General features: G+C 47.6%; 1 protein-coding gene across 1 annotated transcript in view; it reads right to left on the reverse strand.

Moving 5' to 3' along the window:
* LOC119461152 (moesin/ezrin/radixin homolog 1-like) overlaps nucleotides 1-17323 on the reverse strand; it is a 172283-nt gene extending 154960 nt beyond the window's left edge. Inside the window, exon 1 of the mRNA XM_037722365.2 lies at nucleotides 17178-17323. The gene's annotated coding sequence lies outside the window, so the exon portion shown is untranslated. The remainder of the gene's footprint in view (nucleotides 1-17177) is intronic.
* Between the last annotated feature and the right edge of the window lie 273 nt (nucleotides 17324-17596).

Here is a 17596-nt window from a genome sequence, read left to right on the forward strand (position 1 = left end):
GATTGCTCATCTGCGTCTTATACAGGAGTACGTAAGCGTCAATCCAAATAGAATTTTTACTTTTTGTACAGATAAATAAAGAAGAGGAAAAATAACTGCAAGAAATTCATAAGCAAAAGCAAGAAGTTATGCAGTAAGCAGCTAAACTCGACTCAAATAACTAAACAGCTCCGTACGTAATGAACAATAATCTCCGTCGCAACCGGTTTGCGACTAAAGAGATTTTGCTGCATTTCGTAATGCGCATAATTTGGCACTGTAATTGAATCTACGAGATGTGTGTGCTCCGAGCAGACGACCGTGCACGGAGCAGACGAACGCGGAACCAAGCGCACAACGTATTACCCCCGCGCCTTGGCGTGATCGCACTCCTGATTGGCTGATGGTATCGCCGCAGCTTATACACCGGTACCACGTGATTGCTAAATAGAGCACAGTACTCGCGCTATTGCGTGACTCGCCGTCCTTTTTTGCGGAACTCCCAGCAAACGAGACCTCACGAAAGTCGTCCGTATAGACGTGGATCCCACCGGCTTCACGTGTGCATGCACGGTGCAAGCGCGCGGTGCCAACGACCCGTTTTAGGGTTAATTGTTTTCCCGCTCATTGGCGACCCGTGAACTGTACTGCGCCTCTATACGCCTGGGGGCATCTTTTCTTCTCGGGGTAATTCAGATACAAATGGGATGATTGCATCCTATCACGCAACGCCGCCGCGGCCGCGCTTATTGTTTACCTTATTTTTGTTTTCAAGCGAAGCTTTCTATAGGTGAACCTTCGCGGACTTTGCTGACCGAAGCTGCTGCCGCCCGTCGTAGCTGCCTTGCCGAATAATTCACACTCAGGACAGCACTCATACACCAAATCAGATTATAGTATATATAGCCACCTGTATACTATATATACCCCTACGGGTCTAAGTGGCCAGCTCCGCTTTCTACGGGATTACGCAGTGAAACAACAAGCGGTGCCTAAATAAATTCGCTGTAGGGCCGTAGACAGGAGGGGGGGGGGAGGGGGAGGCCCGTACTCACACCCCCCTCCACCGAAATTTCTGCATACCAGGAAGCCACCTGCCCAGGCCCCCTCACCTCGAAAGAAATTTCTAGCTAAGCCACTGCTTTACTGTAACAAAAAAGTCGCAGTTTCGCCCAAAAGGCGAAGCATCGATTGCGATAGCCAATAAGAAGACAGCTATACGATCTAAGGATAGTAGTTTTATCGGCCGTATAAAGTTGTTAACATTCGCTTACTAATTAAATAAACAAGCACGGTGTCACGCGCGCACAGGTAAACATGAACACATCTCGCTCGATGACTGTGGAAACTCGTCAAAACGCTGGAGTGAGAGAGAAAGCGCGGCAGCGAGCAAATTGAGCTTCGCGCGGTCTCTCGCTTCAACGCGAACTAAACGTCGAAAACACAGCGCATACCAAGCTACCGGCACTCGGCGCATACACTTTGTCCCCATCGCAGATCGCTTTGAAGATGCCCCCGCGGGCGCACACTTCGTCTACATCGCAGATCGCATTCAAGATATGGCGCCCGCGCGGCAGCTCCGTGAGCAGCAGCCGCACGGGAGCAAAACGCCCCCCCCCCCCCCCTTAATCTCCGTCGCCTTCTCCCCGTGCCTCGCGCGCGAACGAAGACCGCGCGCGAGATCCGGCCGCCTCTCTCGAGTGCGCGAGATCACGCTGCGGTTGCCGGCTCACTCTCACACTCTTTCACTCGCACACACAGCGCACGACGCGCGGAGACGATTTTATCACCGTTGGACTTTATACGGAACCTCACGGCGACTACGACGAGGGCCAAAATGCGCTTGGAGCGTCCATATAATTGGTATAGCAATAATATGCGCCCGCAAGTGCATAATTCCTTTATTAAAGCGAAGCGTTTTATGCCTACTTACTCCGGGGTACAGTTGCTCGGTCAATATCTCGCTGTATACAGTAAAGTGGGCCGACCCTATAGAGACAGGGTAATTTGCGTGGATCACGGAGGTTACGTGGGGGGGATTTCCGCGTTTTGCTGATTTGCAGGGCAGGCACTATGCAAATCGCTATGCTGCACAGCTATGTGCTGAATATGATCAGTTGTATAACATTTAATTGTATAACATTCAATTCACATTTTCCATATAAGATCGCTTCTCGGAGATTCCAATATGTGCGTAGAATCTGCGTAAATTTCTTTGTCAGAGTTGACCTTTGTCGAAAAAAAAAAGACGAGCAGGCTTCCGGCTGCAACATGTCAGCATTTATCCTTTAATAGCCTTCTTTTTAAGTATTTCATGTTAGCAACAACGTTAACTTATACCGCTTCGTCCGCTTGGGGACAACTAAGACAAGGGTGCCCTTTATCTCCACTGTTTATGATATGCATGGTAAGGGTGGAAAGGGCACTAGAAGGAATCGGTATCGGGTTTGACCTCTCATGCAAACAGGCGGGCACAATAGTAGAGCAGCAGCTCCCAGGTTTGTTTTATGCGGACGACATTGTGTTGCTTGCTAACAGGCAAAGTAGTATGCAACATCTGGCTATATGTGTGCATGGACAGGAAGGTGTGGATTTAGTATTTAAATTTAGCTTTAAAAAAAATGCTGGCTCTCCCGCAATCGAGAGTAGATGTAAGCATGAAAAGTTACTACCGTATAGCATCTTTTGCTGCCTGTGGTGCCCGCCGCCTTCAACCACTTTTCTTCCAAAAGTGCAGCGCGCTCAGCGTCTGTCGCTACTTTTTTAGTGGCGCACCGCTCCCGACTCACGGACCGCTGCCGTTGAAAAGAGCACAGGCAACACTGTCTCAGCGCCAAAAGATGATAATCAAGTGTATGGTACCCTCTATGTGTCTATTTGCCTATTGGAAATTACAAATAAAACTTCAGCGTACTAGAAGTTACAGCTTGAGTGCATGATATTGTGAACAAACATTAGGAAGAAATCGGAAGCAATATTTTTTGTAACTTGTTTGGGAATTATCTAGCCTATGTAATGCGGTCCTGTACAAAGGGTTGGGGGGCCAGAGACCGCATTTGCTTAACTTTTGACTGGTTGCCCGGATGATCTCGTTTTGTTCTAGCAACGATGCGCCAATGTTCTCGCTTGAGTGCCCAGGATGCTCTCGTTTGAGTGCCCGGATATTTTCGTGTGAGTGCCTGGATAACGGCTCTGGCTTTTGGCTCAAGGTCACTTGAAGGTCGCCAACAACGGGAGCTAAAATCATTTCATGCTTAAAATCAGGCCTTATGTTATTCAATGCGAACAGTGAACAGCCGGTCAATACAGGTCCAGGAAGTACTTCGGGTAAAAGAGTACAAATACCTTGGTTTATGGATAAACGAAGGCAATGGATATATGCAAACACAGGAAGAACACAATAATAGCAAAGGGGAAGGGAAATGCGGGCATAATGAAACACAGAGCGCTATGGGGACACAACAGGTACGAGGTGTTCCGGGATAAGTGGAAAGATGTAATGGTTCCAGGACGTACATTCATTCATTGTCAGTCATTGGGCGCTCACGCGAGTACTAGAAATGAAGCTGTACAGGGTGTTGTGGGCTGGACAAGTTTTGAAGTGAGGGAAGTCTAGAGTAAAATTGATTTCGAAGAACGACTGAGGAATATGAAAGAAAGTAAACGGGTTTCGAGAGTGCTCAAGTATTTGCACAGGAAAAATATTGACTCACAGTAGAACAAAAGAACTAGGAAGCTTACCAGCAAGTATGCGACTGGTATAGTAAGCAACATGGCAACAAAGAACGTTAAACTCAAGCTCAGAGAAGCTGAGACAATCTCTTGGAAAATAAATAATAAGAAAAAAAATGCTTTCGTGATGTCACTCTGATGCGTAACGGCACTCCCGGGTTTCGGCACGAAATTCAAAAAACGAAACTTTGGATTCGTTGCCTCCAGTAATCATGAACATCCTGTTTTTTTTTTCCCGCCAAATGAATCGAGATATAGTTGTGAAAGAATGGTTTAGCGCTCTCAACTGAGTTAGCGTCATTCTTTAGTTTCTCTTTAATAAACAAGGACCTGTCGCGGCCCTCGCAGCCCAATGCCAGCAGCCGGATGCACTCGTTGTCGAAGAAAAGAAGCACACGGTCACGGGCTTGTCGGAAAACGCGTGGGCGATATACCCGCCATCCCTGCTTGAGTGTGTATGTGCTGGTGGGGCTATAGTTTAGAAGACAGAGCGTTCGGGGCATCGTGGCCAGCTGTGTGGGCAGTGACCCCGTTTCATCGACGTCGCTCGAATGCGCGTGAACGTTTGTGGGAAGGATTAAGCGCCAACGGGTTTTGGGTGAGAACGAGTGCGAACGATGCACTTTGTAGACAGACAGACAGACAGACACGCTCGCACGCTGCCAAGATGAGCGCGTGGACACGGAACAGACGACGTCCCGATCGTTGGCGGAAAACGAAAGCCTTCACGGCCCCTGGATTTGATCTACGTCGGCTTCGTGCGGCCCTTTTCCGAGCCGTACCACGCATTTCCTGTGTATCGTTGCGGGGGATGCGGTTTCGGGGTGGCGTAGGGGCGAAAATTACCGAGCGGTGTACCTTTGTTCGTTCTACATAACAACAGTTGGCGACGCGTCTTGAGAAGCTAGCGTGTCCGACCAAAGGGCAACACGTCGGTCGGCGATGACTCGTTCCGTCGTGGGTTTCGCTGTGAAATTTCAAACGAAATTTAACGCTCATTGTAAGCAGAGTGGAAAATACCGACTCCGCAATGCGTCAGGAAAACCAAACGAGGACGGACGGCAAACTTATGCATTAAAGGGACTGACAACCGATTTTTAGGGACCTGGTTTTTTTTATGGCGCAACGAAAAGCTCACACTCGGTATTGTTTACATCTGCAGCGGTTACTTCAAAAAACGCGTAGATATTTTGTAAGCAGAATTTTTAGACCTGAGCAGCCTCTAAAAAAGTGAGAGTCCTTCCTCCAGCAACGCTGAGAAGTGATAGCGATGCCAATAGCCGGCCTCGCAAATTGTGAAAGCCACGTACCCATCGTTCTGCTTTCACAGGAGTGAGTGCAACTGTGGTTAACCGCCTGCATTTTGACCTTTTCAACAACTTTTGAAAATAAAAAGCTGGTACAATAAGTTTGCGTTGTCGTACAGACCTTTCTTATACTTGTACCGCGTTCCCCCAAGTACGCGCGCCTACGCCATGGCTGGCCTCCGTCGTCGCTATTCTGTCGATAGACGAGCCAAACCAACTCATCGGAAACGAAGGTGAAGGTAGCGTCACTTTTCTATTCGCTACAAACGAAGGCCTATCTGCATATTGTAAGTTAGAAAAAAAACTTATAACAGAAAGAACTGTACTAGTTGCATTTCAATACTAATAAAAAGACCAAGAACCGCGTGCACTAATAGAAGGTCACATGGTAGACCTCTCATGCATCTTCATGTTTTGGCCTTCAGTCACTCGCAATCACTCGCAAACGAACGACTGGCGGCGACCCATCGTGCAATTGCGTATTGTAGATCCTCACGCACGGTCAGCTAGCCCTCGATGCGCACTCGCCGACTCGCCTCCCTAGCTGTGTACACATACACTCGCGCACGCCAACTCTACGGTACTATGTCCATTCAGTGGCAAGGTGGGCAAACACAGGCCCTAACGGAAGCAAAGGCCACTGTTGTGTGTGACTTCTGCAACCGTGCGCGCACACCGGACTGTGGCCATGATAGAGGCGCTGCTGTAGTGGCAAAGGGCACGTCGTCGTCTGTTCGACGTCTGTTAGGCTTACGTGGGAGGACCGTGAAGAGTTTTGTGCGTCTGTTAACGGTGCGAGCAGAAGGCGAACGCTATAACGCACGAACACCGACGCGTACGGTAGCGTGTGGCGGCGAGGAAGTGGGTGAGAACAAAGAATGGGGCAACATAGTTGTAGACAGCAAAACGAATGCGAAGAGAAAGTAAAACACGCCCGGGGTGCGATGTTCTTCCCGCGACAGTGCCAACAGCAGCAAAAGCAGCCGCAGCAGACGACAGCAAACGACAAAATGTTCTGTGCAGACGGGCACGCACACGCGCGCACAGGGAACGTCGGCGTGTACAACTATACTACGACCGCTGCACCTGCTTACACACCGGTGGGGGTCGCGGGCGCTTCGCTTTCGTCGCCCCCAGAGAAAAAGGGACGCGCCAATGGAATTTGGACGCTTTTTTCCTCAGCGCGCGGCGGCAGCGGCGAAGCTGTGTGTCGACAAACGTGTCGCACACCTAGCAGACGACCTGGATATTTCTCTTCTTTTTCACGCCCTCTCGTACCTCTCTCTATTTGGGGGAGGGGGGGGGGTCTGTTGCTTTTATTTATTTTTCCTTTTGCTGCTTGGTTGCGGCAGACAAGTGAGCGATACGCTTGCGCTCGCTTTTCTGCCATAGACAGTTGGCGTTGCAACGTTGGTTGGCGCGGCGTATAACCAGGCTTGCGCGCGACCACGCGTGGTACAGAGCGGCCCCACATTCGTCACGCCAGCAGCTGGTTGTGCAATCACCCGGCGGTGGCTTCCCGGTGATCGTTTATTTCTTTGTCGTGGTATATTTAAAATGCTGGTAACAAATATGTCCCCGCGGAATCTTCTCCACAACGCATAAGTCGTCGTATGAATAAACGGGAGAAGTGGATCCTATTAAACAGCTCGATAACACACGAAAAGAACTCATTTCTAATAAATAATTTTTTTTTAAATGACACACTAAAATGAACTGTATGGCGCAGTCTGAGACAGGAATCCGATTAAAGTTTTGAGCATATACACAGACAGTCACTTTCAACAAGAAGGTTAGAAGCACGTACACACACACATGCACGCATGTGCACGCACACACGCACGCGCACACAAAAGCCAAATACAGGCACAAATTATCCACAATTAAGTATTGACGCCAAATGAACAGTAATCTGCAGCCTACAGAAATGATGAAAACCAGAATATAAAGCGCTCCATAAAAGCAAGAAAAAAAAATACAATTACGAAAAGACTATAGACTAGACGCTGCATATCAACAATTACGCAATTTGTCACTAACGCGCTGCACTACCTTAGAAGCACGATTTGCATTAATTTACTGCGGCCGTGCCGTTGCTTCTGTTTTCCCAAGCTATTTTTTTTCCCCTACCACGATAGCGTATAATCATCTACGACCTGTACGCGACAGCCAGTGCCCGCCCGCCTGCCAGAGCCATTTTCAGTTGCTTTTTCATGACTCCGACCTTGACGACCGAAATAGGCGAGGACACCACGAAGTATTGTCGAAAATACCTGCACCGGAATAATCCGCAGTCATGGCCGAATGTAACGAGCAAAGACGCGCCAGCCGAAGAACGAGGATCGCTGCAAATGTACCCGGGAGAGTAAAGCCAGGCGTTCGTATATAGAACGGTCCTCTGCATCTTTCCTCATTACGCCACAAATGTTTGTGCTTGCCATTACAATTATACCAGTGTCACACGGCGCACTTTCGATCGCGATCAAACCAGATCGGGATCGAATTTCTCGGTCGCGATTGGCTCCCTCGTGCAAGATGCGGGAGGAAGGCAATCCGGTCGAGAATTTCGATCCGGATCGGGCTCGATCGCGATCGAAAGTGGCCGAGTGACACCGGTATTAAACAGCGATGTACGAGTAGTTATGTAGCGGATGTTCTCGCCCACGCATTCTCCATTGTCCGTCTGCCGTAAATGTTATGCGACAGATGGCATACGTGTAGGTATAAATATAGCGTGGTTGAGTCACAGCTAAAGGTGCACCTAATTAGTTTTCCTCTTCATCATATTTTCTTTTTCTTTTTTAAAACTGAATTGGGCACGGACGCTCTCAGCACACTTTCACCGCTGAGTCAGGTCCCACACTTCACTGTGATCGCCGTCTGATCTACTGATTACACGCATCAGCTGAACGTGCTAATGACGCGTAATATTGGAAAAGATCGGAAACAATACGAGACAGGATCCTGTACCTACCTACCGCCAAGTAGCTGGTATGATTCAAAGAATGCTTCACATTAAAAAGAAAAAAAAAAGTTGTTTATATGTTCACATTTTAAAGCAGGGAATTAAGCTCTTAGTTCTCTTAGTTGCTGAAATCGACTAAACTGTCAACAGAAAATTGAGACATCCACCCCTAGAAAATTGAGAAAGGAAAACAGACGGGCGTACGGTCAGACAGATATCTAGATATAGCTATCTATAGTTATATGGAAACTGCACTCGTACAAGAAGGTCAACACACACAGACACGCGGCGCTAATCACCCAGTCGGCTGCGAGTGCATTTCAAGCAAATAAAGACAACGAAGAAGGGGCCATCTGGCGCCAGAGAACGTCGACCGCGCACAACTGGCTGGCTTCCAGACCTTCTACTTAGGTTATTTCATGGACGAGGCTCGTCCATCGCTGGCGCTTTATAGGTCGTTGACGCGAATTCATGCCTGTCACCACGTCTTTTTCTTTTCTTCGCCGAGATCGAGCTGTGTTGGAACACGATCTCCACTGGCATGGAGGCAAATGCCTTCTCCTCGGCGCATTTCGAAGAAGCCCACTCCGAGGCTGCAGTACTCGCGTAAATCCCTTTTACGGGCACGCGTAATCCATTCTGTGACCGACTGAAGAGCCCGTAAGCCCATATGTGCGCAGCCGCCAGAGAAGCCCGCATAGAGTCGACACAGACACGGGAGGAAGAAAGATAGTTAAGCAAGACAAAAAACTGGAAAAGGCCGACTGAATGACTGGGTTAGTGCGCCGCTGCGTTCGTGTTCCGTCTGTCTGTCTGTCTGTCTGTCTGTCTGTCTGTCTGTCTGTCTGTCTGTCTGTCTGTGCCTGTCTGTGTCTGTCTATGTGTATGTGTGTCCGTCTGTGTGTATGTCTGTCTACCAGTCATCGACATGTCTGTATAGATAGATAGATAGATAGATAGATAGATAGATAGATAGATAGATAGATAGATAGATAGATAGATAGATAGATAGATAGATAGATAGATAGATAGATAGATAGATAGATAGATAGATATTAGTGGTCTCGCATGTGATGCGGGGGTTTCAGGCGACGCGCACGCGCGCGCTTGGCGGCGCGCTCCGTTCGCATGAGCGTCAACCACCGCTGCGCGCTCAGGTCAGCGAGGAGGACGGGGGCGCCGGACATTGCGGTTTCGTGTCGTGACTCGTGACAGCGGCGCGACAGCAAAGGTGCGCGACGGTGAAGGAGGAAGAGGACACGCACGCCACCTTGGCGAGACCGTTAGGTGCACTGAACCGCGCTGTGTCGCCGAGACAAACCGGTGCGCAATCCGGTCACGATGTGTGCGTGCGTATATTATGCGTGGTATCTACGTGTATATGCGTGCCGAGCATTTGACAGAGCCTGTTTGTATGGTTCCGAGCTTGAAAAAACTAAAGTACGGTTGGCATGAACCAGCGCAGAAACGCTACGCACACTGAATGACACCATGGCAAGTTGAAAACAGAGCTTATTATACGTGAAGATAGTCGCGACTATTCTGAGCGACATATGCACCATATGATAATACGATTGTCAGAAGACGTGCGCGTTCCGTCCACCCGCTGTGGGTTTTCAGCTATGGTGTTCTGCTGCTGGTCACAGGGTTGCGGGTTCGATTCCCAGGTCGCGGCGGCCGCACTTCGGTGGGGGCGAAATGTAAAACGCTCTCGTACACTTCAATTTAAATGCACGCTAAAGAACCCCAGTTGATCAAAATTAATCCGGAGTCCCCCCACACTTTAACGGTGTGCCTCATTATCGCTTCGCGGTTTTGGCACGCAAAACCTTAGAATTATATCTGGGCAATGATTTGTTTCCCAAGCCGGAGAGGGTTACAAGTTGTGCAGGAACTGCATCGGTGAGTCAGCTCGCAGCGTGACACAGCGCAAGAGAGTGGTTGCTATGTGCACGTGTATGCACTCGCCCTAGCCGATGTACAGTCGTCATCAATATGAAAGGGAACACCTATGATACTAAAAGTTCATCAGGAAAATTTATCGTTAAGTATCAAGTTCCTAGATTTGAACAGATGCATAACGAGTTATCATAGCTAAAAAAAAAAAAATCGCTGTACCCTTTCATATTGACGACAACTGTACTTGCCCTTGTACCCGCCTCCATGTGTGCTTCTAGAACCGCAGACATGGAAGCGAGACGTGTACGTGGTTCTCCGAGAGAGTGACGTGTACGGCGGACGATCACGCAAGCTCAGGCCGGCCGGGCCGCCGCACGGCCCTAAAACGACACAATTGCATGCGAGTCCCCGCTTCAAAACCGCCAAGCGATCGTAAAGTTTGTCTTTATGGTCTTCAGAACGACGTAAGCGCGGCTTACAAGAGGCGCGACCGTAAAGGTGCAGATCTCCGCGGAGTAGACAACGGACGACGACGCGCTAGCGGCCAGTCGAGCTATATAATACGAGCGAGAGGAAGCAGTGAAACATCCCTGAGCGCTGCTGACCACGACATAAACGGCACGCATCTTTCGAGCCTTAGCTTCCTTTCGCAGAAAAGAAAACACGTTACTTTTAGGAGAGAGAGAGTAAACATTTCGACATGAGAGAATAACGGGCCGAAAAGAGGAGAGAATACTGAGCATGGCATGCATGGACTATCATCGATGACAAGTAACCTAAGACTGAAGTGGCAAGAGAGAGAGAGAGAGAGAGAAACAACTTTATTTAAATAAAGATCGTGCTTGATTACTGTGGGTGGAGCCCCTCTTCCAGGGCCCCACTGGCAAGCATGCCATGTATAGCTTTGTCACGTTGTCCAACTCGAAGCGAATCTGCATGTGTAGATGAAGCCAGCCAGTTACTTTCGCTGATTTCCCTGACGCCATGGTGGTGACGTACTTCTTTCAATATTGACGTCTCAAGCAAAACTGTGTTTTAGAGCGCAGAGGCACACAGGAAATACGCAGTTAGGGTTAGTGGGTGGTAAAAAACTAAGTTTTTAGGCTGCCACCGAGTATATTATACACGCCATAGCATAGACAAGATGCAGAGCGTGACGTCACGAAGATGCAGCGGCGCTGCCGTCAAGTTCCGTGCGAGCGAAAACATTTTTTAAAACAAATTCTTCTAGCGTGAACTCACGGCAGGCAAGATTTGCAGACGTAGCCTAGTTTTCATAGGTTACTTCGCAAAGGCTGTTTTTTGAAGTGGTGACCAGAGAACACGGAAAGAAGTGTGAACGTAAAATACAGAGGTTCATCATCATCATCAATCGTCTGCTGCGCAACGATCGAGTAATTTAGAGAAAAATGACGGGCGTAACGTCAAGAGACAGGAAGACAGTGCGTGGCGCGGATATAGCCGCTGGACAAAATGGGGCACAGACGATATTCTATATATAGTTGAGATTATAAGAGAAAGAAATGGAGCCATGTAATGCATAGTGCAGACAACCAATGGTCTATTAGAGTTACATAATGGATGCCAAGAGGAGGTAAGCGATGTCGAAAATGGCAGAGAACTATACAAGTGATGTGTTGCAATTAGGAAACTTGCGCGCATTGGATGGTGTCAGCTGTAGCAAAACAAATGAAGATAGCTTGGAGAGCCTTCATCCTACAGTGGACATAAATAGTGATGATGGTGATGATGATTGCGAACGAATACAAGATTCGGCTTAATGTCTCGCGCACATAACTTCGCTGACCGGTGCACTTCAATTCTATATATCAGCAGCTTGCGGCAGAAGTCAGCGCGTTAATTTATTGCTTTTTCGATGTTTGTTTCCGTTTACGGGCCTGCCACAATGTCTTTGACGGTCTTCACAATATAGCGATGAAGTAAATTAAGTTCAAAATGATTACACGTCGGCTCACATTTTGAGCGCCCGATATGCACGATGTTAGGGGCGTCTTATATTAAAGTGCCGGAAAAGAGCAGGCTCGGGTAAACGTCATGATGTGTGTCAGGCAGGAAGCTATTCGACGCCAACGACTGCGCGCGTTTCTGTTCATGATGGCTCTAGCCGCATGTATACGTACAGGCACTGGCATGCATGCGCCCATGTCGTAACGTACTATACTACATAATCTGTTAGCCGTCCCTGCAACTTTGGCGGCATGCGGTAATATACTATATATATACGTGGAATATGCATGGATGCACGTGGTACATGCAGGAGCTAGCGGCACAAGCCATGGAGGAAGCCCGTCGGAATACATGAGAGCCACGTAACGTATAAACCAGGCAGGATTCGCGTAACGATTCCATTGAGGAAGGTCGACCGCACTATATCTCGTCTCGCGACGTGGCATGGCGCAATCTTTCCGGCAAACGCGCCAGACCGATACCCTCTTCCCTCGTTCGACGCATGGCTGTGGACTCACATCCTGACTGTTGCGCCTTCGGCGCACAGAAGCTGCAACGCCGATCTCTGCAGACGTCACAGTTTAGGCTTGCCGTCTTCTGTCTACCGTGTCGTCTGCAAGGTTTCGCCAGGGGGACGTACTGCGCATGACCAGACGACATGCAGATGACGAGGTCAAGAAAGATGGCGACGCAGACAACGCCCGCACCACCATGGCCAGCACAAAATAGACATAATATATGCGTCATATTGACGTCATAGAGTGCTTGCAAGGAGGGCCAATACGAAAGGGCAGCGCTTCGTTTGAATTCAAGACCACCGACGCTTCTTGTTCTTAGGCTGAAATCAATAAAATACTGCAACGGATATTATTATTAACCCAAGTGTACCGCGGTGGTTTCGTTGCAGATGCTCGCAATCGCAAAAGCGCTAAGCAGCGAATATACGTCTATTTGAAGCGCCAACGCCAAGGCGGATCGCAATTCCGAAAAGGCGTAATCCACACGAAGAAGTGTCAATGTTGCCTGTAATCAGACCTCTGTATAGCCGACATTATTTGATAGACTCGATAACGCTCGTATCATCAAACGCACACGCAACGGCGTCACAGAACGCAGTCCACAAAGAAACAACCGAACACGGTATGAGAAAGCAAGAGGAACTAATTAGTTAGAGAAACACTAAAGAAGAATAATAAGCCACACTAGTCAATTACGCTTCTGCAAATGGAAACTTCTGGGACTGCAAATGGGACTTCTGGTACCGCAAATGGGTCTTCTTTCAAATCTGCAATCACTGACCACTTTCTGAAATAGCTGCAATTGTTTGTTTGATTTTTTTTTCCCTTTTACTTCATATGTTGTTTGTTTTGGCAAATGTTTTGTACTCACTCACTCTGTATACGCCCCATGGCCTTGAGCGCCATACTAATAAATAAATAAATAAATAAATAAATAAATAAATAAATAAATAAATAAATAAATAAATACCGTGAAAGGAGCTTTGATAAGCCAGAAAAGGGCGCCAGAACAAAAGACGGGTGGCGACGCCGCCCCGTAGTTGCCGCAATTTCTCCGCGTGACGTCACAGATTGATACCGTCTGCTCTGGTAGTTTATTAGCAAAGAAGGACTACACATTCGTTCGAAAGGAACCAAATGCTCAGCCTAGCAAGTTTCGAGAACCTTTCCTGCCCCGAAACAGGTCCAAGTAGTACACGAAAATACTTTGAAAGTCATGACGTCACGTGACCTTACCGGCGCTAAGGTTTCGTCGCGAAAAAAAAAAAAAAAAAAACGGAAAGCTTGGCTTTCTTTTTCTCCAGTAATAACAAACATTTTATACCCCGCCCAATGAATGAAATGTTTTTACTCAATACTTTATCAGTTCAAATTGATTTAGTGTTCCTCTTTACACCTGTTGATCTTTATCGTCCCTGAAAAGCCAAGACAATTGACGAAGGTTATGTTAACTATTAAGCAACGACACCGCGGAGTCAGTAGTTCAGCAGTCGATCGCGTCGGTCGTTTCATCGTGGCGTGCTACATACCGTGCCTCGCACTGTTCACGAAATGACATGGTTCAGCCCCACGAAAGCCCTACAGATATGCGCTTTCTCCACAAATATGTGCAGCGCTGCGAGAACTAGCGCTATGGCTGACATCACCTATAAGCGCTTATAAATCGAATGAAAAAAAAAAATTTTTTTTTTCTCGCTACGACTTCGCATTCCGCGACTGAGCTTGACTGTCATGTCGACTGTCCTGATAGCTAGCCAACAGAGTCTGAGCAATCACGAGTGAAAACATCTGTGCGTTTGTCTGCTTATTGGCCGTCGCCTGCTGATCGCAGGCATCCACCATGCTGCACCGTATTTAGTAAGACGAGATATAAACAGTCGCGGCGGCGAGCATGATGCGAGTAAAGGACTTTAGATGCGTGCGCGCGAAGCGCCCCATCGCGCACGATGTCCTCCAGTTAAAGAAAGAAAGAAAGAAAGAAAGAAAGAAAAAGAAAGAAAGAGGAAACGAATATAAGATAAAGAAAGGGGTCTGCTGTATACGGCGCGCATTCATCACGGAAACTTGCGTCGCTCATGCATAAAGGCGCCGACACCAAAATTACGCGGAAGGAATTAAACGCGCGCCCGCTAGCATGCGCACGGCCTTCGGGTATACAGAGGGGGCACGCAGGTGAAAGCCACTGCTGCTGCCTGCCAGCTGTACAGGCGCGCGCGCGCATGTGTCATCGAATCGTCACTGATGCGTCACCCAGAACTGTGCAGTGTGATTTGCCGACGCATCGGCAAGCATAGACAAATCGGGCCTGACGCTCATTATCTATGTGCACGCGTATATGTCATCGAGATGCCACCGATGCGTTAACGATTAGTGTGCAACGCGGCTCGCTATTCCCCTTCGCGAGCATAAAGGAGTGTAATATATATATATATATATATATATATATATATATATATATATATATATATATATATATTGGACATACCCATCGATTGGACGTACCCAACGAAGCGCAAGAACATGCTTTAAAGGGCCAGTCAGTACAGGTACCACCTACTTACAGTTGTCGCAAATGTTAATGGGACACCGTTGCTATTGTAACAAAGCCCAATTCCCTTGCGGCGTGTGTAAGAGCAACTTATTAGATTTGACAAGCACACTAGGATCGCCACGCCTACAAAGACAAAAAAAAAATAATTTCTTTTTCTTTTTTTTTTTTATGCACTACGCATACAGAAACGTTCTGTGCGCAGTCCAGTAAAATTCCCTCGGTTTTCCCGCAACAGAAATGATTGGGAATGGGCACGTACGAGAGAGAGAGAGAGAGAGAAAAGAGAAACGGGGTGGGAAAGGCAGGGAGGTTAACCCGGCGAAGTTCGTAAGAATGCCATACTAAAATGACATGGATTCATCCGATTGCGTACGGAATCGTAAACTGCGGCGCGAAAAGTGCATCCTTCCTTCTAAGTTTGTTTCTTTCCGAGACCTCCGTGTTCGTAAAGTGACGCCTGACTTGCGGACTCTCCTTTGATTTCAAGTTAAACGACCTCGACCTAATAGGGATCTTTGCAGACGCTTGACGCTATATAATCTGCATTTACAGTCTCCGTCACACTTAGTCCGAACACACCTTAAGCACTATATTTTGCTTCTCTCGCGGACGGTGCCTAAGCTTTCGGGTTGGGATGCCTAGCCTAATGCGTCTTCCTTCAGAATTCATTGGATGCCTGCTCCTTACAGCCCATGTTATAAGTTAAAGTTATGCCTCTATATACGTGTCTTCACTGTTCGGGTTAAGCCTGAATGCGGCTGTGCATTACACACAAGAAGACGCTGTCATCAACTGTCTATGGAAAGCACATCTTTTCAGAAGTGAAGAAAGCCCGCGTTTTATTCGCTTGTGTTTCCTTTGACACTATATACTACGTACAGCCGCCTCGTGCCCAATTCTCGCTTAACGATCCCCCTGCATATAAAGCGTTCTTGCCGCGAGCATATACATGCAAACGTGTAGCCATTCGTTCTTTTATATACACGTATATAAGATGGCCTTAATTAAAGTAGGCTGCGGCATATGCGGCCGTAATTGCCTCTTTAGCGGCGAAAAAATCTGGTCGCCGGCGTTTTTAAAACGAATGTATACAGAAAATATTGGTACGATGCAATTTACAACATATTTTAATTGCGGCACAATAAATGCTCCAAGTACTTAGGGAAGAAATCGGCGTCATGCATGGATGTACGCTGCAGATAAGATTTAAAGCTACACAATAGAAAAAAAAAGAAAAGTGCATTTCTGCTGCGCCAGAGCGTACCAGTTGAATATGCAAATGACTGCTTCCATTCATTTTAAATCCTCTCGCGCCGTATGATTTAATTCAGGTCGCTTACAAATCTGCGCACATCCGTGAAACAAACGGGAATAAACAAGCCTGCAAGTTCATGGGGAAGTTGATGTACAAATTTCAAATTTTAACCAGCGCCAATAAAAAATAAAAATTAAAAGAAATACGCAGGGACCATAACTGTTTTCCTTTAGGTTTGTATATCCTGTTCTTCTTCATTGCAATACATTTAAGACTAAAAGATCGCTATACATACAAGCTTAGAACTACTTGTCGAAAAAGAAAGTTATTTATGCCAACGGTTTCTTCCAACAAGTATCGCCGAAAAAGCGCACGAGAGCAAACAATGCCATGCGCCCATGCAGAGCGAGCCTTCTCGCATTTTAGTCACGTGACCTGGAGCGCTCACATGACCAATGACCCTTCGCGCATGTTTCGAGTTGCTCATGCCAACATAAGGGGCGTGTCCGCACCATTCCGCTGCCTCATTGGCGATGTATGCAGCAATCATCGATGTAAATATATGCACAAATAATGCCACAAAACGCGCAACATTAAATTACTAAATAAACTCGCGTGCATAGTTTACGCCGTGCTGGATGTCTGAATTGTCACTTGAATGAATGACCAGATTTCCTGATTTACGAAAGAGGAAAGTATTGCAAGAAGTCATGTTAGGAGAAAAACAAAATGGTCATGTAATTTCTTTGTAACATGTAACAGTCATGCAACATTCAGCGATCAACTACACTGCACTATGCGCAAGAAAGCGCATATGTCACAGGCCCAGCCTGCGCGCAAATTACTGCAGTTAACGCAGGTTTGCACGGGCACGTGACACCGCTGCGCGTTTTCCCTGTAGATCACCTGAATAGGTTTTTCTTTTTTTTCTCAGTAATATAAGACAATATTAAAACCAGGGTCGCGATATTTTAACACTTTGTAGACCGAAATTTCAGCTCACCGGTACGGGGTCGTCGCTGCACCTCTTGCGCCGTACAAATCCGATTAGGAACCGTATCCTCTCCGGCAATCCCCGTGTAGCACCTTGCGCGAGCAGACCGCCGCACACTCCAACTCCGCGCCGCAAGGAACAGTTATCGCGACGCTCGTCGGCTTCTCAAACGTGATGGCATGCCGCTTGGGGGCTTTACTTTCGCTCGCCGTCGCCAGGGTCGCGGCGGTAGCGTTAGGGACGAATCCACTCATTCAACCTCTCGACAGAGCGCATTATCGCACTGACAGTTTCAATATCTTTTTAGTTTCAAAGTTGGCCGCTTCAGTTGCCTGCATTGCTTTTCTCGTATGCCAGGAGCGCTGTAAGTAAACCTTGTACTTAGTTAACCTACAGCACTGCCACGGGCTTTCGTTGGCGGATTTTCG

The sequence above is a fragment of the Dermacentor silvarum genome, chromosome 8 (genome assembly GCF_013339745.2).
Source record: "Dermacentor silvarum isolate Dsil-2018 chromosome 8, BIME_Dsil_1.4, whole genome shotgun sequence".
Classification (NCBI taxonomy): Eukaryota; Metazoa; Arthropoda; class Arachnida; order Ixodida; family Ixodidae; genus Dermacentor; species Dermacentor silvarum.